Consider the following 25,233-nt stretch of genomic DNA (forward strand, 5'->3'; position numbering starts at 1 on the left):
ATTGACATTTTGATTAAAAATAGTCCAAAAATAAGAATAAAATGAAAACAGATAGAGTGAATGTTCATTTCATGCCAAATTTAAAGTTTTCATTCTGTCAAAATATAATTTGTTAAATTCTTGCAGTAAAATAAAATGATCAGCTGGTATGAATAATACTCCTGTGCATGGCCTGAAATAGTTTCAACATCCTAGAAAATCTAATTCTAGACAAAAGAAAATGTCTAGCAGAGCAAACTTGAGAGCATTTGACAAAACCAGGAAGCAGCAGTGTTTATTTCCATGCATTCTCCCTTCTGATTGTTGGCAGATGCCATTATGTTCCAGGTTATTAAACTGTAAAGGGAATTGCATGAAGCCAAATAAACAGTTCCTCGTCATCTGTGGTCTTGTTAGCATTGATATTACTCGGCTGTTATGACCGATACCTCAACAATGTCTTTGAAATGTCACATGCAGAAATTCTCTAAGCCTGCTACATTCCAAGACAAGTCCTCAAAAGATATGAGAGCTTAAACTACTGCAGACAAGCGATGACAGAAATACTTCCCAATAAGCCATTAATGTGAGAGAAATAGAAGCCTAATGCCACTGTGGAAAACTTCCGCTTGATTTCGCCTGCTAGACAAACGCTAAACAAAGAAAGTAATAGGGACCTGCTGCAAATGAGCTCCACCAATTAGAAACACACCGCATGGTCGGCTGCCCTAGCGCGGTCCAAAATGTTTCAATTTGCCAGAGGAAGCCAGGGAAAACCATCCAATAATGCGCCCATTGTTGGAAAAAACCTGTCTGGAATCAATGAGAATGAAATCCAGAACAATTTACTGGAGCTGCACTGCATGTGTCTGGAAAAACACGGCCGTTGATATTCATATAGAGGAGATTTATATATTGGTGCGAGTTCGAAAAAATTCGATTCAAAACGGTGTGGAAAAAATACAAATAAAAGTAAGAAGGTGAAACGAAAGGGACAGCTGGTCCCAATGTGCACATATCTGTTTGTGTTTATGGTCGATATAGCCTGTGTGCGTGAAAAACTGAATATCGTGCGTGACGGGTGCCAGAAGCGCACAGCCTGAGACTAAGGGCCTGGCAGAGATAAGAAAGTCGGGTAAAGAGAGGAGGCTTGAGCTACGGCCATGAGGACCATCTGCTTCAAGCATCTACACAGGGCCAAGATGTGCTATATCAGCTTCACGTTCATTATAATCACACCCAGGCAACTTTTCCTGTAAATATTGGAGTTGATGAATGCCTTTAAAGCGATGGTCATTTTGTTACCATGTTGACACGAGAACAAACTCAATTAACCCCACGCAACAGATTAATGACTGGTTGGCGGATAACCTTTCTCTGGAAGTGTCCTTCAGTGCTATTTATACCCGCAAATCTTTAAAGACATCATAATGGATCATTTGAAGGCATTCATCAATTTTGTTAGTGGAAAGTTGATGGCTGAGTCAAGAAAAACATACAACTTTTGAAGGATTTGCTATGTTGCATGAGTACGAAAACTGGGACGCTGGAAGAAAAAAAGCCCTGCAGACACTATGAATGGCGGCCAAATGCTGATAAGGTATGCCAAATGCCACAGTGCTGCATCTCCCCATAACAAGATGTGGTGCCATTCTGCCATTTAAGGCAATAGGCGGTTTGCATGGTGCAGGGCTCTTGCCCTACAATATACCCGCCTCAGTGATGTCCATCCTGGCACATCATAGTTAATCACAGAGAATGGCGAAGAATGGCAGCCAAAGCTGTCACTGAGATGTCCCATGTCAGCTAGCAGCATCCTCGGCACTGTTGTCTTGACCTTCACTCATCTTCCCACTCATCACCCCATCTCTTCAGTCCTGTAAAATAAATAGCACTTATATATATAATTTAATTGCATTTTTATTCATTAAATTCATTTAATAATGTATTTAATTTTTTATTTAGATTTGAGAGAAAGGATAGATAGATAGATAGATAGATAGATAGATAGATAGATAGATAATCTTTGAGTAACTAGGCTAGCTTTATATACTTAAATCATGTTTAAGTATTTAAAAGAATATAGTAAAAGTCTAAAAATATCAATGTTTGATGATGGTACCTTGTCCTCATGTCCAAATACCATAATACTAGCCTATATAGGCAGTGTACCCAACATTTCTTGTCATAATACATTAAGAAGTATTCACGAACTAAATTCAGATAAAATGGCACCTTAAATATACAAATTACGGTCTTAAGTATAACATTTATCTCGCCTTGTCCGTTAATGAACAGTGAAACGGTATTTTTAGCAAAGATACCTTACCTCTGGTAAATCTTTTTCTCACGCGCAGCTGTTTGGTTGTCGCGGGAAACCGATGTTTCGCGCACGCGCGTAAGCCACAACATATCTTTTCGTTGGCTACAGAATATTGGAAATGCTGTTTTTGCGTCGGAGCTCAAGAAATATTCATAAATACCTTGAGAAAATACATGATGGTACATCTTAAAGATCCATAGGCGTTAAAAAAAAGCGTTTACTGACGATCAACGATTTTTCAACTGTGTGTTTAGCTTAAAATCATATTATGTTATGTTTCTTCATCTTAAAGAATCAAGATAAATACTTTTAATGTTAAATATTTTTATTCTGCATTATTCTGCTGCATTGCTCCCAATGAAGCGTTGTCAAAGTATTCAAAATATGTGGAAATATTGTTTGTTTGTTAGCTGCCAGATTAGCATAGCAGGAGTCAGCCATTTTATTGTAAGATAATATAAATGACACTGTCTGTGGGGAAAGTGTTCATGATGTTTCAAGAAAAAAAAAGTGGACAAATTTAATAAATTAGTACCCATACGCCTACTTGAAGAAAAACACAACTGTATATTGTTACGATGACTCTTTGTTTGGTAGTGTGTTCACAAAAATAATGAGTCTGCACAGGCCTACTTGACATAATTTATTAGATGTGATTGGATAAAAAAGTCCATCAGGGTAAACTGAGCTACTGTATCCCAGGCATCATAAATCGTAGCACGCTGTTCCCTCTAGAACAGGGACATCCAGAATTAGATCACTGTACGGTGATGAATGGAGGCATTAATTGAAAATCGTCACTATATGTGCACAACATATTGAGATTTTGGCAGAGGGCCTTGTGTGCAAGATAAGGTGTGGAGAGAAAAATGAGAGTAAATGAGGAAAAATGGAGAAAGGTACTGTAGAAAGGAGGGGACGAGAAGGACAGTGGGCTGCTGAAGGTGATCTGCTGCCAACAAAGCCTAAAACTTATCGGATTAAAGTCTTGAACTGAGGCCTTCTGTGAGGCTTCTGTTCTTCTACTCAAAGTTTTGACTCATTAACAATTGAAATACCAATTCTAACTGCGTTCATTATGTTATATGCTAAATTGAGGCTGTGGGACATGAGCTCTTGTGCTCGAATAACTTAATCATGCATGGGTATGGGTACATGTTGTAGTTGTTAATGTTAAGTTTTAAAACAATCCTTTTGCAAGTAATGTCAACCAGTTAGGTTTTTACAGTGTTCCAGATGAAACCTGATGTTCTTTGTCAAATATGCATCAAAATGCTTTTACACATTGTGACAAATTGTTGTTAGGTGATTTTACATATCGTGACATAAAACACTGAAAACCGCATACTAAAATTATATTCCTTGCAAAGTTTAGCTTTAGCAGTCGAGCGGTTGGTGTGGACTAACCGATCACATCGAACAATGTAGTTTTGGCCTTCTCCCTCTTTTGCTATTTAGCATAATTAATTTGATCAGCCTACAGTAAGGCTCAGTGCTTTCATGCCTCCTGCCACAGTTAATCATATCCATGTGCTAACTGGACAAACGACAGACTTCATGCTGGACTGGCTCGGATCAAACAATGCAATTAATTTTGTCATGGTCGGGATCATAACAATACACTGCATTAGTGGTGATGAGTTTAGTATAGTTATTAGAAATACAAATGATTTATTTAAGCTACTGTATATACAATGTGTTTGCATTTAAAAACCAATAGCCACATTTGAATTTTGTGTTCATTTGGAGAAAAAAAATAAAAATTATATTTTAAGACTTTTCACAACCTGTCAGTTGAAAGAATATTTCACTCAAAACCAAAGATTTTCTGAAAATTCCCTCACCCTTTAACTATCCAAGATGTAGATGGTTTGTTTCTTCTTTGAAACAGATTTGGAGAAGTTTAGCATTCCATCACTTGCTCACCAGTGGATCCTCTGCAGTGAATGGGTGCCGTCAGAACGAGAGTCCAAACAGCTGATAAAAACATCACAAGTAATCCATACCACTCCAGTCCGTCAATTAATGCTGTGTGAAATTAAAAGCTGTGTATTTGTAATAAACATATACATCAAGATGTTTTTAACTGCAAACCAATATGAGTCCTTTATCTATAATATTGCTTTGTCCAGTGAAAAAGTCGTCTTATCTGAATTAGGAGAGGAATATGCACAGATCAAGCACCATTTACAAAACTATTCCAAAATAGTTCTAAACAAATATACTGGTAGATTTTGATGGACAACAGGGGATGGACTTTTTCCACTGGTAAAGGTGTTATTATGGACTGGTATTTTGGCCAGAAGTGACAGTTTTAAGCTAAAACGCCTTGATGGATTTGTTTATTACAAACATGCAGCTTTTCACTTCACAGATATTATAATGTTGTTATTTTTTTTATCTTAAAATATAAAATACTGTTAAAATAGCTTTAAGTACTCTTGAAATTCTCTAAAATTGATCATATCATGTTAGAAACGCTCTTAACAGCTGTCAGTGTGTCTCAGAAAAGTTCCCGAAGAGTCACAAAATCAAAATATTAAACTTCAAAACGACAAAATGTCTTTTGAGCTAGTTAAAAAGGTGTTTGTTTTTTGCATATTTAATTGGACAGACATTATGTTTTTCATTTTGGAAATGGAGCGCTGTGGAAACATATGTTCACCAAGCCCCAGCAGATGTCCATCGCAGTGCTGCGGCACAAACCCAGAAAAAGCATGCGGGCATCACAAGCACTTTGAGCTAGTGTGCCACGGGCATGCTTTACTCTGGCTGTATGTAACATCTCCATCGTGCTCGTTTGAGACATTTTGGAAACGTGGTGCGTCCGAACTTCGCCGATACGCACAAATCTGCAGGGGGGGGAAACAGCGAAACAGGAATTGGGGAAAGCGACGGCGCTCGCATTCACAGCACATTCATGCATATGAATAACGGCGGGTGAGAAGGAAAGTCGGCCAGAAAAGAAACAGAATATGGAAGTGTTGCCATCTGCAGTGCGTCTCGTGTTTGGCAGCGCTGTCCGCTTGCCCCCCTTTCACAGCGAGCGCAGATTAACAGACAAGCAGAGCTGTCTGGCAGTCACACTGGCCTGGTGTAGCGCCGTCCCCCCCAGAGACGGCATTAAAAAAAGCCTCTGCACTTTGTGATACTGCCACTGTTCTTTCACAAACCCAGAGGATGGTAGATTTCCAATCCACCTTTCTGCTTTGACGACAGAAGTGTGTTTTAGCTCTGATCTGGTGCTCCCTGCAGTCCGTGTTGAGTTATGCAAGTTCCTTCAATGTTTTAAGTTACAAACCGATATATTTAGCGCCTAAACAAACCTGCTTTCATTTGTTTTCAGTCTAGTTGGCTGGTTTTGTCTGCCTGGAGAGCTGCCCTCGCACCTTGTTACTTCCCCGCAGGCCTTCAGGTCTGGTGTCAGACTCAGGTGGTGACTTCTGGAACAGGCCTGGACTTGGACACCAGGGTTAAGGCCTAAAGAGTGTCACTGCTGGCCTGTAAAGTGATTCTTCTTACATCCAGCCGTCCACTAGATTTAAATGTTAATAGGTAGCATCGCTGTCCAAGATCAGTGTTGAGCTACAGCCTGAGAAACCTAAGTCCTGAAAAGAAAATGCAAACGAGTTAGTAAATATTTAACTGAGATGTGGCTTAGTGGTTAGTGCATGTGTGGTGGCCAGCCTTGGTGGTCATGTGGGTGACTCAGGTTTGAATCCGGGGTGAGATTTCTTTCCCTCCCTCATCGCAACATGTACATACTTCACTGTTAGATGAATGAAGGTGGCAAAGAATATAACGGTGCACTGAAAAAAATAAGAAGTTAAATTTACTTAATTTTTATTTTGCACGCATATTTATTAAGTAAAATTTAAATGCGGAATTAAGTAAAATCTACTTAACTAAGTTATCTCAAATTAGTAAAGGAAATAAGTAAATTTAATGTGGCCAGAGTTTAATGAGTAATTTCTACTTAATTATTTTAAGTTACAATACTCAAGTACATTTCACTCAGTCACGGTTTGTAAACTGTGGTTAAGTTACAAGCACGTATGTAAGCAAGTAGACTGCTCGTTATTCATTTTAAGGTAATATGTTAACACAATATAGTTATTTACTGAATGAACACTGAGACCTGAATACTTGGCACATGTGATACACAATGACGGTGACAATCAATGAATAGTGTTTGAGTATGAATGGGTCATTTTGAGTAAAAAATGAACTCCAGATGTCACAAAACAGCAAGTTACTTCACCTAACAACAAAAGCAACCATAAAACAGTGTAAATACATCTCGAAAACAGAAAAAATAATAATAATTACCTTATTAATTATTCATGCCCAAGTGCATGATGGGAACAAAGGGATCATGACTTTGATATTTACTTAAACAATATTTGTAAAAATAACAAACAATTCCAAGTAAAATATACTTATAAGTTCAAACTTTAAATACAAGCTTAAATTGAGTACTAATATTGAATTTGCTCTTTTATTTAAATTCTTGCCTGAACAAATTATTTAAGGTAGAAATTACATTTGTTATATTATTAGGGCTGCCACTAACGATTATTTTCATTTCGATTAATCTATCAACTAATTTATCGATTAATCTAAACGATTAATTTCCCACAAAAAAAAATCTACAATTTTACTTAAGAATATTTTATTAAACTATATTTTATTAAACCAAATGAAATACAAATTTCTATGAAATCTTTTTTTTTTTAAAGCAAAAGTAAAGTGCAACATCGAGTGCAAGAAGCAAGTGTCCATCTCATAGTCCAAATCACTGAAATCAAAGTTCAGTATTATAGTGTAAGAATGACAACATATCCACTGGTCTAGTCTACTACTAATACAATTATAATAATAAAAAACACTTTTTATTAAAGGAGTATTTACCAGAAATATTATTTACCAGAATTTATTTAGGAAAAAAATGTAAATGTGCAGTATTTCTGAAAATGTAAATGTGCAGTATTTTCAATTACTCAATTGAATTATGTGTTCCACACATTTAGTTTGAGTTCACAGTGTCCTACACATTATGTGGTTTCATTATAATACTTTGTGTTAATCAGATGTATTTTCAAAAAGTAATGTGTACATAGTCTTTTTAAGTTATCCTAACATAATTCAGTTATGTTAGCTTAACATTATTATTTTATTTTAGATGCTTCGATTATGTTAATTCGGTGCAATTAAATTAAGTTAGCTTAGCATAATTTTGATAACTTGTACAAATTTTAATGGTTTGTTGTTTTATTTAATTTTCAATAACACAAAAACCTTTTGTAAAGCCTTTATTTAATAATTTTAACAATGCGTCATTTAAAGGACATGTCTAAACAACATTTTGCTTTCAAAAACGTAGCATGAATAATTTCTCTGATGATTAAATGCACTGTAAAACCCGATAAGTTAGGGTAACTCAAACCGTTTTTAAGAAAAGTTTTTCAGTGTAGAACAGCAGGCTATTTAGGCTATTTAGGCAATTTAGGCTGTACTCTTGGTTGGCTTGAAAGGGGTGTTTGGTTAGGCTAGTTCTTCATTTATTGAATGAGGAGTTTGTTATCCTTCAGTGACTTGTGTTCTAAATAGCTACTGAACGTAAACAATTTAAGCACGTTATAAATGCCATTCAAAAAAGTTTTCTAAATCTATTTATAAATCTATACAAAACTTTTGTTTACATGCCAGATGGATCATGTGAACTCTCATCACTTCTCTTTAATGGTAACGACCTCAAAGCTTTCTGTTCTTTGCATCAGCTGGGTATGGCTGGGTATTATATGACAGCTGTTATATTCTACCCTGCTTAATTGTTTGTTTAATTAAGTAAATAATTACTTAATTCATTTCAAAATAAATATTTTAAACACTAATACGAAAAGGAAAGAATACAATTGGGTATAATAGGCCTATAACGTTCACGCAAGAAACTGTCATTATGACTGACAACCGGAGAACAGAGATATTAAAATACATACTCTCCTGAGTTTTATAATGTAGTCTTGTATTTTATTAAAATTGATTAGAATTTGTATCTCAAAATATGCGCTCGTGCGCGGCGCGAGCTGCTGCCCACTCGATTTTAAGAAAAGTAAAAACTTGCCATTTTGGTTGTTTCTCACCAAACCCATATGATATACCCTCAGAACGCTTGGAATATACACCACAAGTTATTTTACGACAGATTTGCATCCGCTTCAAAAAGAAAAAAAAGAGAGCATTCTCTGCCATTAAATGGGCAAGTGCGAGCGGGATATTGTGTGTGTGTGTGTGTGTGTGTGTGTGTGTGTTTCGAAAAAAGAAGGTAGCTATAGCCTTTAGAACAGGTGAGTTGCCCTACTTCACACAGTTCCAATACACTGCGATGGGTTAAATCAATAAGCAGACACACGGGACTACAGTCAAGCACAGTGAATTGCAGTGCACAGGAAATATGCAGCAGTCATTTTAAAGCAGTTTATTTAATTAATATTGAGTATTAATTTATGTTCACTTGTATTTTTTTTCCTCAACAGGGGAAATAACTAAATACTCTATTTTTTTTTTGTGTACATTCAAAATAACTATAAAATGTCATGCCTTTGAAAAATAAAGAAAACAACAGCATGCAACACTTTTGGCGCGTCTTGGTCTCCCTGAACATCTTTCTGTCGCACGCCACCACAGGAACCAAACCACAGTGATACTTGACGCGCCTACTTTTAAAAGTCTACATTTAGATTATTTGGCCTTAAATGCATCATATAAGTCACTTTGGAAAAAAATCACTGTATGTATCATGATAAAAAAAAAAGTGACTTTACAGTCTGAAAAATATGGTAGGCTATAGCAAATTATTTCGCGGATCACTTTAAGAACCGCTGGTCTACACAGAAAAAAGCCTTGTCTAGAGACTGCCTCTGCACGAGTTGTGTCGAGCTATTCATTATGCTTGTTTGATGAGAAAAAGAGGAAATGTAGTTGCAATAAAATGGTTATAAATCCGCACACCTGCAGCAGCGGAGGACTACTATTCTGCAGCGCTGAACTGCAGAAGTACTGATGACTGCACGGTTGATCTTTGGCTGACCAATCAGCAGAAAGGGGCGTTTAATTCCCTCCCACGTGTAGACATCGAATATTTAAGCTGTTTATTCATTTTTTTTTTTTTATGCCTGAACGAAAAACGAAAAATTAAGCTGAATTCTTGTTTTCTCCTTTTTTTGAACAAATGAAAAAACGAAAATAGGCGCCGTTTTATCGTTTTTCTACTATCAATATTAAATAAAAAAACTAATGATCAGATGATACACGGACGGTAATGATATTTGGTGTTGCGTTCATTCATTTTTTTTATTTAATATGGAAAACAGAAACATGAGAAAACGGCACCATTTTCGTTTTTTTCAAAAACATGCAAGGACAAAAAATTCTTCTTAATTTTTTGTTTTTAAATTCAGGGGTAGATAATGGATAAACAGCTTGAATGTTCGATTTCCATGTGAGGGAGGGAATTAAACGCCCCTTTTCACTGATTGGTCAAGCAAAAATTAAACGGTGCCATCATCATGTCATCAACAGAATAAGAGTCCTCCGCTGGGGATTCTATATGGCAAGTAATTTAGTAAGTAAGTTATTGCAGAAATATGTATGTACCTCGGATCTGCAGCCACATTACCCTTTTAGACTATTTCTTTGGTGCACCGCACATTTTATTTAGCTGTCCAGTTATCAAAATCTGTATGGCAAAGCTACGTGAGGCACTGGACAACATGGGGCGAATGCATTTACATTATAGTGAAACGCAGACCAGTATTGATTTTAGTGTGAATACGCAGCAGTCATAACTTTTATTTTAGACAGTACAGTTTCATTAATAATGAGTATAAATATATTATATTTTAGACACAAAACAGTGTGTTTTATTTTACTTAAAACACAGGCGTTTCATTCTTGAATGAATCCTATGGAGTCAATTTAATGCCGCATATATATGCGAAAGAAAATAAAGCTTTGCAAAAGAAAATGAAGTATTGCAAGAAGAAAATAAGTTTTGCAAACAAAAATAAAGAATTGCAAAATATAAATAAAACAGAGCAAAAGCAATGATTTTGCAATACATATTTTCCATGGCCATATCTACTAATTTATTTTTCAGTCAAGTTTGAGCTTGGCATACCGTTTTCCCCTTTGCGCTTCACGTTTCTGCGCGTCTCACTTTGTGGCGCTGTTTTGACATGGGGGTGGAGTCAGGGGACGGGGGCGTGTCCAACAGGCCTGGGCATGCTTCCCTGGAAGTGATGTCATCGGCCCGAGACGCAGATCACAGCTGATCCAGGCACCATCATTGAGCAGAGGCATGCGGGTGGATCGTTTCCTTTTATTCACTAGCTTTAAAACATGCATGTTTTCATTTTATTAACAAATGTATATGTGTATTAGCAGCGTTTGCTCAAGTTAAAGAAGTTGTTAATATGAACATCTGCTGTTTATTTCTCTCAAGGTGTGCACACTTTTATAGCATTAAAATGTGTATTGTTTCATTTGGTTAACTAAATGTGCATTAATAGTGCTTGTTTAAAATCTCTTAACCTGTGCACAGCGCTCTTTGTTTACATTAGTTCAGAGTTACTGCTAGTTTTAATGTAAAAGAATGCAATTAACTTCACAAACTATACATCATTAAAAAGGTCTAAGACTCAAGCTTCATATCCATCTCGACTTCGTTTTTCATTTACATAACTCCTGGCATAAATTAAGAAATGACTGTCAAGGAAGTTTAAAAAAAGATTAAAAAGTCTTTTTGGTTTAGTTTTGTCGTGGCCACGAGATATTAAGTCGTGGGAACGTGATAATACTGTATGTCATGGCCATGAGTTTAATCATGCATAAACAAACCCGCATAGCAACCTGGGATTATCAGAGACTGATCAAATATATTTATCCATCCCACAGTCCGTTGATCTTGTCTTTTTATGTAATATATGTGTAGATTAGGAAAATAAATCAAATAGCCTACATTAACAACGAATATAAAAATATTACCAATACTAATAAAATACATGGACTTACAAGACTTGTGGGATGGATAAAATTTTTCTTGTCGGCCTATTTTATTATACTTTATGTAACATTTATTCATAATAAACTTAATTCAAATGTTGTCTACATCGCGTGCAATACAGTCCAGTACGTAGCCTATGGTTAACACTTCAACCACCAGAGGTCGCTGTAGACCTAAAAGCGCCAGCGGGTCAAATTCACCCATGCCATGACTACTGTTTTGATATGGCTAAAAACGTAGTACGTCACTGTATTATGTCATTTCTTAATTTATGCCAGGAGTTATGTAAATGAAAAGAAGTCGAGATGGATATGAAGCTTGAGTCTTAGACCTTTTTAATGATGTATAGTTTGTGAAGTTAATTGCATTCTTTTACATAAAAACTAGCAGTAACTCTGAACTAATGTAAACAAAGAGTGCTGAGCACAGGTTAAGAGATTTTAAACAAGCACTATTAATGCACATTTAGTTAACCAAATGAAACAATACACATTTTAATGCTATAAAAGTGTGCACACCTTGAGAGAAATAAACAGCAGATGTTCATATTAACAACTTCTTTAACTTGAGCAAATGCTGCTAATACACATATACATTTGTTAATAAAATGAAAACATGCATGTTTTAAAGCTAGTGAATAAAAGGAAACAATCCACCTGCATGCCTCTGCTCAATGATGGTGCCTGGATCAGCTGTGATCTGCGTCTCGGGCCGATGACGTCACTTCCAGGGAGGCATGCCCAGGCCTGTTGGACACGCCCCCGTCCCCTGACTCCACCCCCATGTCAAAACAGCGCCACAAAGTGAGATGCGCAGAAACGTGAAGCGCAAAGGGGAAAACGGTATGCCAAGCTCAAACTTGACTGAAACGCAAAATAAAAGCTGCATTGCAAATAAATTAGTAGATATGGCCATGGAAAATATGTATTGCAAAATCATTGCTTTTGCTCTGTTTTATTTATATTTTGCAATTCTTTATTTTTGTTTGCAAAACTTATTTTCTTTTTGCAATACTTCATTTTCTTTTGCAATTCTTTATTTTTCTTTGCAAAACTTATTTTCTTCTTGCAATACTTTATTTTCTTTTGCAAAACTTTATTTTCTTTTGCATATATATGCGGCATTAAATTGACTCCATAGAATCCGAGTCTTTGAATGAATCATTTGAGTCAGTTGTTCAATGACCCATTTGCTTTGCTCCTGAACAAATCAGCATTTTGAAGGAATCGGTTGAATTAATGACTCTATGACTCATTCATCAACACAATGACTTGCTGCCACCTACTGGCGATGTAACCTTCATACTTCAAGTATCCTATTGTTTCATTTTGTCACTCATTTCATATTTCTGTAGGCTACTCAGAATGTTTTTATTTAAAACATTAATCTCATTCCATAATGCAATTGCTGTGTTAATGCATTTACTGCTGTCTGAGCAGCATTAATTGTGTAAATACATCTAAATTCAACTTAAGATGCAGCTTCTGTGCCACAGTGCAAAGATGTCTTTGGTTGGCACTAATTTAATTGGTAATACCTATAATGCCATATTTTTTCAAATATTGACTAAATTCAGGAATTTAATATTAAACGTGACAGACATATTTTTATAAAGTTAGAAAAATGCCCTTTTCTATAAAAATAGCTTGTATTACAGGTGCATCACAATAAATTAGAATGTCGTGGAAAAGTTAATTTATTTCAGTAATTCAACTCAAATTGTGAAACTCGTGTATTAAATAAATTCAATGCACACAGACTTTAGTAGTGAACCAAAGACTTAATTATGATGATTTTGGTTCACATTTAACAAAAACCTCAATCTCAACAAATTAGAATACTTTATAAGATCAATAAAAAAAAACATTTTTAGTGAATTGTTGGCCTTCTGGAAAGTATGTTCATTTACTGTATATGTACTCAATACTTGGTAGGGGCTCCTTTTGCTTTAATTACTGCCTCAATTCGGCGTGGCATGGAGGTGATCAGTTTGTGGCACTGCTGAGGTGGTACGGAAGCCCAGGTTTCTTTGACAGTGGCCTTCAGCTCATCTGCATTTTTTGGTCTCTTGTTTCTCATTTTCCTCTTGACAATACCCCATAGATTCTCTCTGGGGTTCAGGTCTGGTGAGTTTGCTGGCCAGTCAAGCACACCAACACCATGGTCATTTAACCAACTTTTAGTGCTTTTGGCAGTGTGGGCAGGTGCCAAATCCTGCTGGAAAATGAAATCAGCATCTTTAAAAAGCTGGTCAGCAGAAGGAAGCATGAAGTGCTCCAAAATTTCTTGGTAAACGGGTGCAGTGACTTTGGTTTTCAAAAAACACAATGGACCAACGCCAGCAGATGACATTACACCCCAAATCATCACAGACTGTGGAAACTTAACACTGGACTTCAAGCAACTTGGGCTATGAGCTTCTCCACCCTTCCTCCAGACTCTAGGACCTTGGTTTCCTAATGAAATACAAAATTTGCTCTCATCTGAAAAGAGGACTTTGGACCACTGGGCAACAGTCCAGTTCTTCTTCTCCTTAGCCCAGGTAAGACGTCTCTGATGTTGTCTGTGGTTCAGGAGTGGCTTAACAAGAGGAATACGACAACTGTAGCCAAATTCCTTGACATGTCTGTGTGTGGTGGCTCTTGACGCCTTGAACCCAGCCTCAGTCCTTTCCTTGTGAAGTTCACCCAAATTCTTGAATCGATTTTGCTTGACAATCCTCATAAGGCTGAGGTTCTCTCGGTTGGTTGTGCATCTTTTTCTTCCACACTTTTTCCTTCCACTCAACTTTCTGTTAACATGCTTGGATACAGCACTCTGTGAACAGCCAGCTTCTTTGGCAATGAATGTTTGTGGCTTACCCTCCTTGTGAAGGGTGTCAATGATTGTCTTCTGGACAACTGTCAGATCAGCAGTCTTCCCCGTGATTGTGTAGCCTAGTGAACCAAACTGAGAGACCATTTTGAAGGCTCAGGAAACCTTTGCAGGTGTTTTGATTTGATTAGCTGATTGGCATGTCACCATATTCTAATTTGTTGAGATCGTGAATTGGTGGGTTTTTGTTAAATGTGAGCCAAAATCATCACAATTAAAAGAACCAAAGACTTAAACTACTTCAGTCCGTGTGCATTGAATTTATTTAATACACGAGTTTCACAATTTGAGTTGAATTACTGAAATAAATGAACTTTTCCACGACATTCTAATTTATTGAGATGCACCTGTATATACGTGTAACATCATGTCAGATAATGACAGTATCATATAAACTTCTCTATGAAAATAAAAAAAAACTCGAAATAATAATCAAAATGGTAAGATAGCTTTATATTCACACTAAAATCAATACTGGTCTGCACTTCACTATAATGTAAATGTCACAAAGCTTTGCCACACAGATTTTGAAAACTGGACAGCTAAATAAAATGTGCGGTGTGCAAAACAAATAGACTAAAAGGGTAATGTGGCTGCAGATCTGAGGTACATATATATTTCTGCAATAAGCACCTAATATTTGCCATAGAGAATCTATGCCTATGAGAGGGAGATGAATGCAGGAGTTGCAATAAACGCTTTAACTCTTATTCTGTTTCTCAAAACTGAAGACGACATGATGACGGCACCATTTGATCCTTGCTTGACCAATCAGTGGAAAGGGGCGTTTAACTCCCTCCCACACGTGGAAATCGAACATTCAAACTGTTTATCCATTTTCTACCCATGAATGGAAAAATGGTAAATCAAGGTGATTTCTAGTTTTTTCATTGTTTTGAAAAAACGAAAATGGTGCCGTTATCTCATGTTTCTGTTTTCAATATTAAATCAAAAAACTAATGAACACGGACCAATATTTCACAATATTACTGTTTTTCTCATATTTTTGATATGGTGAGCATTCTTCTATCTAAAATATAAAAAAATCTTCAAAGTTTTGGTGCCACTGTACGTTCTTGATAAACCATCAGATAGCTGTTGTAATTTAACTTGTTTAGCTAAATGTTGAAGCAATACAGCTCTCATCAGTTGACTGAAATATGTAAAATCATAGTCGCATTAATTGCATCCAAAATAAAGGTTTTTGTTTACATAATATGAGTGTACTGTGTATATTTATTATGTATATATAAATACAAACACATACACAGTAAATTTCCTGGTGTTAAATCAACACCGCTTGGTGTACATATGATTTAACACTGGGGAATTTACTGTGTGTGTTTACATATTAAATAAATTTATATATAATATAAAATATAATAATATAAATGTATATACATGTAAATATTTTCAAAATATATACTGTATGTGTGTGTATTTATATATGCAAAATAAATAAACACAGTACAAATACATGTAAACAAAAACTTTTATTTTGGATGTGATTAATCGCGATTAATCGTTTGACAGCAGTAAAATGGTTGTTTGTCAAGGTTATGTTTCAGTGACATCAGTTATATCATTAATTTTCTTCTTTAGCTCAAATTTCTCTAAAACACTTTTTTTCCAAGTGGGGCCAGTGCTTTCTCTTATTTAACTGATTTCTGGATCAGTGATCCATTTTTCATGCCTCGGACTTTGATTGCACTTTGGTATTTGTATCCATTTGCATAACGTGAATATTTTTAGCATAGTCAAGATGAAAATGCAATTGTACGGCCATCATCCAATCACTGTTCATTATTATGTAAAACACTATTGGCTCTGTGCTGTCATTTATATATTTCGAACTGTGGAAACAAAGTAGCGGAAGCTGGATGGCAGCCACTGAGGGTTGTTTTGGAGTGGTTGTCCATGCCCAGAATGCCCTGCAGTGAAACAGTTCAAATCACTTTGGAAAGAGACAGTGTGTACCAGTTTATTTGGCAGTGTGTGCTACAGTACAGCGTTAAATTAGTATGCCTGGTCTGTGAACGATACTCTTAAAAGCTATTTTATTTCATCATGTTAGTCCAGTTGGGCAATGTTACAAGCCATTGTGAGGACTGAAATGTTCCTCCCATTGGCTGGCTGTCACAAAATGCTTTGCTTCGTGCCTGAATGTCCCTAACGCGCGACATAGGTGATTATGGAAGATTAATGGCGAGTAATGGTACGAGGGACTGTGACTCTGTCGCAGGAGGGATGGCTTCATTAGTTACTGCTCTTAATTAGCGTAATTACCCCAAGCTTGTCCTCTTTAAACGTTCAATTATGCGTCTAAACCGCTCCCTCTGCTCACATCGCTCAACATAGTCACGAAGCGAAACTGTGATTGTATTCGGGCCATTCCTGCAATCCAGTACATTTTGAACTCTGCTGCTTTTAGAAATTGATATGCTTGTTGTAATTTGAAGTGCTTTTATTCAAAAAAAGGGTTTTTTTTGGACCTATTCCGGTAAATGCAGGCCTATTTTTTTACAAACATCAGTTTAATATAAGCCTGATTTGCCAATAAGGTTTGCATTTAGCCAAGCTGAAGCAACAATGGCTGGCGTCAGATATTCTTGTTCTAATTTTCCTGCTGTTCTACACTGCCTTCAGACAGATGCTGGGTAATAAGTGGTTAAATGGCATGATTAAGGAGATCTGTCGGCAGAAATGAGTTAACTTCATTAGTTCATGTTCTTAATTGGTTATGTGTTTTTGTAAAGACTCAGATGTCCACCTTTTTCTCTTTTGGTTGAGTGCTATGAACATGAACGTTAGAATATTAACTCCATCCAATGTCCTAGTTTCCCCTGTGTAGGGTTTAAAGATCAGGGCCACTATTGGCCTTTGTGTCCACTCTGTGTCCACTCGGTCATTTCAACCTCCCCTTGTCCTTTAACCTAGATGCGTGCATGAAATATAGCCAAAGGACTCTTCCATACTGGGCTTCAAAAATTCAGGCCTGAAATTAGCATAGGCCAGCAGATGCTCTTAGCAAGAGCTCAATGGCCTTTCTGAGGCATTGCCTCAGGAGGAAAAACTAAATTATATTTTTCTCTTTTTTTTTTTGGCAACAACTCTGGACGTCCAAATTTGTGTTTGGTCTCATAAATCTCATTAGGTTTCATATGTTGTCTTTACACTGCCTTTGAGAGCCAAGGCTGCTGAAACTCCGTCTTGTCACTGAACCCCCAATTATTTGATATTCAGATTGGAAGTAGACACAGATATCTAGATATCCATGTTTATTCTAGCTTGCGTTTAAATTTAATATGTTGAAGCAGTATGAACATGAATAATTCAGTATGCATTAATGAAAAATCTTAATGAAAACACTATAATTGTAGGCAGTTTTTAAAAAAACTTTACATTATTATATTATTTTATTTATTTATTTATTTATGTGTTTTATTACATTTATTTAATTTTAAATCTTTTGTTTTATTATTATTATTATTATTTTTAGAAATGTAGAAATTAGTTTATGATTTGCTCACCTTCATTTCATTCCTTATTTTACAGACATTGTTCTGTGGAAAACAAAAGGAGAAGTTTAACAGAATGTTGGTGCTGCTCTTTTATACTATAAAAGTGAATGGTGACCAAAAAAGAGATGTAGTTTAAACAAATTATATGTAATGTAATATATCAATTGCAGTGCTTTGTTATATTAGTTATGTTTTTTAAATATGCACAATTTCAAATTTTGTGCGTTGTCTTGTATGTTCCATAAAAAAGAAAGTCATACATGTTTGGAACGACATGAAAATTAGGAATTTTTTTCAGATTTTTCCGGTTTGATTACTAGTTTTGTTTAACTAACCTATGAACTCTTGAGTAAACAACCGTATCCGTGAATTAATGTGAAGCAGGATTATTGCACCATAATATGACCCATTAGTCAATGAAGATGGAGGCTCATTGACTTTTGCACATGACTGCGTATTCACCACATGCTATATTTATTCCTTCGTTGTTTTTTTCTGGTTAGTTTCACCCCTTCATCCTAAATGTATGCAGGTCAGGTCAACCATCCAGTAATTCCACCAAGACCAAAAAAATCAGAAAAGAAAAGATGCGACAAACATATGGACGGAACACTAGGGGCTTCGGGCAATGAAGAGGAAGAACCTTGAGCCGGTTCAACTGAACGGAGCAAGCAGGGTCTCAACGAACCCCTCCTTCTTCCCAAAAGCCTTTTCTTCCCCCATGGTATCTCACCCTGAAGCGCTGGTGCTCATGAAGACAGTGCATGGGGAAACAAGGAAGGGGGAGGCAGTGCCTGCCAACAGCAGGTGTTGGTCCATCCTTCAGGGAGCAGGCAGCAGGCTGGGTACTGATGTGTGGCGGAGAGAGGGGGCCTGGCAATCTGGTGCGGAATGGTGCAGCGTCTGGATAGGCAGATAGAAAAAGGATTCAGGTTCAGATGTTTAGACAGTACAACCCGCCATCAGAATCAGCCTAATCTTGCTTTTTTTTTTTAAATCGCAAGAACATGTTGTCACCTTTGAAGTTTTGTGTCAGGGGAAGGCCAGGGTTTTTTTGGCCCTGGTCACTCTATGCTGGCTGGACTGCTATCAGGCTTCTGCAGCTCCACTTGAATGCAGTTTCCAACTGGCCACTGCTGCAATCCCATCATCCTCCTCCTGCCTCTAGGTTTGGCATTTGAGCTTAGAAATTGGCCCTTGGCCCCTAGACAAAATTCATGAACAACTGGCTTTGTTCTTGTTGTTTCTCTACTTGCCAAATGCTGAGGACATTTTAGTTTTGTCGTTTTTTCCAATGTTTTACTCTTAAAATATTTTCCTTACGTGCAGAAAGATGATTATTAAGTAAGCTGTTTGTAAATACTAAATTCTCAGAAAGTGTAAATACTGGGGCTCGACTGTGGTTGCCATAGCAGCATTGACCAATAGCATAAGTTTGGGGCGGGGCTATTTGTTTGATTGACTAAGTGATTAGGAAACCTGTTTGGTAACAGTCATTATTTTTGCATAAAATTTAATGTAGTTAGTGGCACTAATATTTCACACTTTATCAAACTGAAAGTTTTTAATTGGAAAATTCTCAAAAACTAAATCCTAAATTTATAGACTATATTATACTTTTGTAGGGTTTTTTTTTTTTTGACAGTGGAGGGTGACCAGTTTTTGCTGTCACCATATGAAGTATATGAAGATTTTATTTCTTCAGCAGATCCTCTGAATTATTGATTTGTTCATAAAGTGTAATTAAATATCAAGCGTCCTGATAATACTAAGATTATTACAACAATTTAGATTCACTAGAGGGCCAGTCATTTAGTTTCTTTTAAGGTTCACACAGTATTAAGGCCCGTTCACACCAAGTACGATAACGATAAAGATATAGTTCTAAAAATCGTTCCCAATATTAAAGAATAGCAGAGTTCACACCACAGCTATAACGATAAAGGCACAGAGAAACGATATCGTTGGAATCACTTTCAGAACGATTTTTTCCAGCTAATGAACAATAAAATCATTGACACCCAATCAGAATCAATCCTACTATCACGAGCTCGAGAATTTAAAGCGGCAGATGAGCGTGCACTTAGAATAAAGAGTTTTAGGATTATTATTTCTTAGGACAAATACAAATAGACACAAAGATATATAGAAATGCGAATGTGTAGAGCTTTAAAATGAATGTGGACGGCATAATTTGAGGAAAATGTGATAAGAAACATTTGAGTTTCGCTCAGAATATTTGTTTAACATTTTATATATATATATATATATATATATATATATATATATTTATATAAAAGTTCTTTCTGGTCCTCTAATCTGATTGGCTGAGAGCCTTTTCCAGCGGTGCAATAATCTAGTGATTACAGAACTCCAAACATTTCACCGTTTGTATCACTCCGCTTGCTGTATATCTCACAGCGAGTGTCATGGCGGATGCCAAATACACTACAATTTTATAAATAATACTGTTTTTGTGTCACGGAATGTAGTTTTAAGAGGTTTTTATATATATATATAAAGATAACGTCTGTTTGAAAATTTGCTTCAAAATTTTCGGAGATGTGAGCTCTCTAGGATGTCAGCGGCCATTCAGTGCTCATAAACCCGCCAAGAGCAGCCTCACCTCGGCCAGATCATCTGGAATCTACCGCTGGCTCTGATGTATCTATAGTGGTTAAACATGAGATATAATTTGTTTTGGGTAACTCTAACGGGCAATCTTTGGTCACATACATCTCTTATTTCTTCCAGAGCAAATAGTTTTGGCAGAGGGCAAAGTCTCTTTTAATACATTAATACTCCTGTTTTAATATATTTTAAAATGTAATTTATTCCTGTGAATTTTTAGCAGCCATTACTCCAGTCTGATTTGATGCTCAACAAACATTTCTTATTATTATCAATGTTGAAAACGTTTGTGCGCTTCAATATTTTTGTGATTTTTTTTTTCAGGATTCAATGATAAATACGTTTAAAAGAACATTTATTTAGACTACAAATCTTTTGTTACATTATAAATATCTTTTTTTACTACATTGTTTTTCATTGTTAAAATACTTCCTCCTATTCCAGCTTAATCTACACAGAGAATTTTTGATTATAGACTTTGCTCAAAAGAGCAGTTTGAGGCATTTTTGAAAGCCTTCATCCAGGATTTCGCTGGACAACAATGTGAGACTTTTCTCTTTTTTATCTCTAGGAGAAAGAGTTTATTTTAAGATACAACAAGGTCGAAATTTCAAAATGTTCTATCCTGTGGTCCATTAACTTTCAAATTGTGACCACACGCAGCGAAAATATTATTTATAAACCAAAAGTTACGAAAGAAACAGCATTGTTCTTTTTGTTGTACGACATCTTTGGCTCCACTCAAGACTCAATGTCATCAAACATTCAGACAAAGGATCGGCACTCAAGACACCGCATGCTATCTCGAGTCATCAACTGAAGACAAGCCATCCACGCGTTCCAAAATGGCACAGAGAACTAGCGCGGTGTCTTTGGCTTTAGAGTTGTTGTGGCTGTCATGTTCAGCAAGAACCATGTGCTGTGTGTAAGACTGCCATATGATGGGGAACCTGTCCAGCTTGAGATGGCTCCTGTCCCATGTGGGCAACCCAACCCCCCTTAGCTATCCCACTTTAGGCTTGTAAGTTTTTTTTTTTGTTTATTCTTTTTTTTTTTTTTTGGTACAGCACATTGACACAACAAACAGAATGGGTTTTCACAGTGATTGTGGCCAGGCTGGTTGTGAACAGTGGCTGGCAGCGAACTCACAGTCTGGATCTGGCTGAGGAACGCTGTGTTTGAGGAGCGAAATCTGTTTCCTGTCCGCACAGCTCACAGCCAGGTCTTCAACTGTGGCCAATATTTCCGTTCCCACACCGTCCAGCCACATTCGCTGCTGTTTCTTATCTCATCCAGGGCCTTGCGTGTTCTTACTTGGGGTGTTTATGCACATGTGTCCGTTTGCAAGCAATACGAATGTACACGGGCATCCAACGTGTCCTATTTATACAATTCCCTGCGCTAAGCCGACAACAAAACTTGCGTCTTTGGCAACATCTGCTGTTCGTGCCCAAGTTAGGTTTCATGTATATATAATAGATGTGTTAGCTCCCTAAATGCTCAGCGTGTCAGGCAGCAGCTGACGCCTCAGGTGAACTGTGCAGCAGTCAAATAAAATTATATCCGCTCCACACACCTCTGTAGATCGAGAGCGTGGAGACCGAAGCACTTGGCAGAAGTCCGCAAGATGTCCTGTAGTCCACAACTAGTGAATAGTCGGGAACAGGAGCGGAAAAACACGAAATGAAAATACAATTTTTTTTTTTTTTTTGGTGAAAAGTCATGTGTCTAATCAAACTTTACAGTACTTTGACACAAATTAATCTGTCATTTGGCAGAAGCAGACAAATTTGTCATATGCCAACATGGGCAGGTTATGTGACATGCGCTCGTCCTCAAAAATCATAAACAAAATTATGCAATGTAAAAAATAAATACATAAAACCATTTTAGACTATGTTAAACATGGATTTCGGATTTGATATTGTGTCCTGAAGCAAAACTAAAATGTGTGTGGATTAAATATTACATTAGTTTAATTTTAACACTTAATATTAATGCCTACAGTTCTTTAGAAATGTCTGTTTTATTAAACTATATAAATATTAAGTTACACCAAAATGTATTTTTATTTGCCTTTATTTGTCAGTTTTTATTATTATATATTAAAATCATGCATTAATATACATTATACAATATTGTTAAAAAGTATATTATTTATTTTGTTAATAAAGTATGAATATTAAATTACACCAAAAATTGCTTCAATCATCAGTTGTTATTTGTAATATAAATATTAATTATTATGTTCACTTAATGATCAGTTTTTATTAATATATTTTCCTTTAAATTACATTTATTATATATTCATTTATACAATATTGTTAATAAAGTATATATATATATATATATATATATATATATATATATATGTAAGCATATGATTTGCTTGCATTAAATAGAAGCCATTATTTTGCTATCTGTGTTGAAAGCTAAAATATAATTTTTGTTTTGTTTTCTCTTTCTTGGCAACCAGCCCACTAGACATTTGACATTATCACTGATATATTTGGCTTATAAAATTCATCACCTCCAGGCAAGACTTCATCTAAATTAAATAGCGTAATGCAAGGTGGGGACCTGGAACATAAATTAATATATTAATCGTGCAGATCAAATCATTGTCCTCAAATTTGCATTTCCGAAATGCTAGCCCACTTTAAGCAGATTTAAATTACAAATACCATAAAGCCAAACCTTCATGCATTTTAAAGAACTGAGTTGTGAACCGAGTAGCTTTCTTGTTTATTTAATCGGAGTCAGACTATAAGAGACGGTCTGAATAAATTAAGCACAATTGCAAGGATTGACTCTGCTGCATTGCCAATAAAGTCCAGCAGAGGGAATCCAAATGCAAAACACCTTAATCGAGGTGTGCTCATATAACCATGGCTTTAATGGTAGATGTATTTTTTTTTTTTTTTTAAATGCATTCTAATTCTGAGTAAATGAATATCTTAAATATGCCTATATCTAATTAAATGCAATTTATATGTATATAATATACACACACAATGAGTATGTAATATGTCTTTGACTGAAAATCTTGACTGACAGCCTGTCCATGCACATATTATCTTATAAGATTGCTCTTGTCCCCTTTTTCTAGCTTCAGTCAAAAGCCTCTTTGCATATTATGAGACCTCCAGGTTACTTGTATATTTTTTGATGTACAGTCAAAATGTAATTGATTAAATTAACAGAAACATTTGCATAATTGAGTGGCTTTTATTCTGTATTTCTTCTAGGACTTCAGCTAGGCCCAGAGCGCATCTTTGGTGTCTGTGTGTGTGTGCATGTCAGTGGCCGGTCAGTCATTCAGGCTGTATCTGCTGTCACCTCGCATCAGACTCACTCTCTCTGACAGGCCGTATTCAAAACAGAGCGTCTGGACAATGGCCCGAGCTGTCAGAGGAGATGGCAGCGTTCGCTGGGAGGAAGACAGCGATGGGGGTCACTGAAAATGTATGCAAATTTGACATTTCTTCACTCATTTGCATACATGGCCTTCACATCAGACTGTTTATTTATTTATTTACTTACCCCAAATGTTCATAGGCGTAATCATAATCATAAGAGTTGTTGTATGTGACATATATCATCAGTTTATTCTAAGCGCACACGCGTCTGCTCGAGCTTGTGATGGTAGGATTCTGATTGGGTATCAATGTTTGTATCGTTCGTCAGCTGAAAAAACGATATCGTTTCTCTGTGCCTTTATCGTTATAGTTGTGGTGTGAATTATGCTATTCCTTAATATTGAGAGAATTTTTTAGAATCTTTATCGGTATCTTTATAGTTATCGTCCTTGGCAGAACGTAATATATATAGATATCAAAATAGTTAATGCAGATACTGGGAGTGTTTAAAATAAACTTTTCTGGAATTTCTGTATCGTTTGGTAATTTTCGCGGCACAGTCGGTCCGCCTTTTTTGCGCAGGTACCTAACTGTTTTAAGCAACACTAAAGGTTTTCACGATATATTTGTGATATGTAAATCTATAATAACGTGAGACATAATGACAGAACTTACGTTTTATCAATGTACCGTCCAATGCAGATCATAACATTACGTAAAAGCGCAGTGTTGCTATGGTTACCTCGTCACGTGAATGCTACACGTTTTTAAAACATTTTTTTTTTTTTTTTTAGTTGAAACAGTTTTGAGGTTAATTGATCTAATTTTGTGTCTCTGGAACAGGGGTGCTGTAAAGGGTGTGGGTTAGGACGATTCCAAGGGCCCGACGAGGCAGAGGGGGCCCGAAGCGCAATTTCTGTCGAGGTGGACACGTCAATGTTTTTAGATTTGTGCAGTAAAAATTATAGTATTTTGAAGTAAAAAGATCAAATTAGACCATTGAGGTTAAATGAATCCATTCACCACCCAAATTGGCACAGAGGACCCCAAGCATGGGCATGTTTCTAGTATTATTAGCCTATTTTTAATTTTAATACTTAATGTAATTACATGTAATGGGGTGGATATTTAAAATTCAAAATATTTCCATGAATTACAATTACATCTTCACTTTCATTAAAACCTGTAAGTTAAATGAGTGAAATCATTAAATTTGCACTCCTAGTGTTGCTATTATGACATCTTCAATACAAAAATGGCCAATTAAATAAATTCTAATATATATTAGTAGAATAAATTTACCTTTCAAATGAATTTCTTTTACTGGGATTCTGCGTTGTCTGTCATGGGTTAATCAATTATTCAAATAAATTGTCAAAATAAAACTTTAAATAGAAGAGTTGACAGTGTTTTACAGGAATGACACTTTAAGTTATATCTAAATAATAATAATAATTATATCAAAGGTCATTCTTACATTCT

The 25,233-nt window shown here is 36.1% G+C and overlaps 1 long non-coding RNA gene across 2 annotated transcripts; it reads right to left on the minus strand.

Annotated features, from left to right (window-relative positions):
• LOC131531152 (uncharacterized) lies at positions 1-24,486 on the minus strand. 2 transcript variants are annotated; one of them, XR_009268579.1, is made up of 6 exons: positions 24,427-24,486; positions 18,779-18,965; positions 18,495-18,664; positions 5,692-5,910; positions 4,147-4,279; positions 1-1,856 (listed from the first exon to the last, which is right to left on the minus strand). It is a non-coding gene; the product is annotated as an uncharacterized LOC131531152 (long non-coding RNA). The 2 variants fall into 2 exon arrangements; XR_009268578.1 differs by lacking the exons at positions 1-1,856; positions 4,147-4,279; positions 5,692-5,910 and having other exon boundaries at positions 18,244-18,664.
• Between the last annotated feature and the right edge of the window lie 747 nt (positions 24,487-25,233).

The sequence above is a fragment of the Onychostoma macrolepis genome, chromosome 22 (assembly GCF_012432095.1).
Source record: "Onychostoma macrolepis isolate SWU-2019 chromosome 22, ASM1243209v1, whole genome shotgun sequence".
NCBI lineage: Eukaryota > Metazoa > Chordata > Actinopteri > Cypriniformes > Cyprinidae > Onychostoma > Onychostoma macrolepis.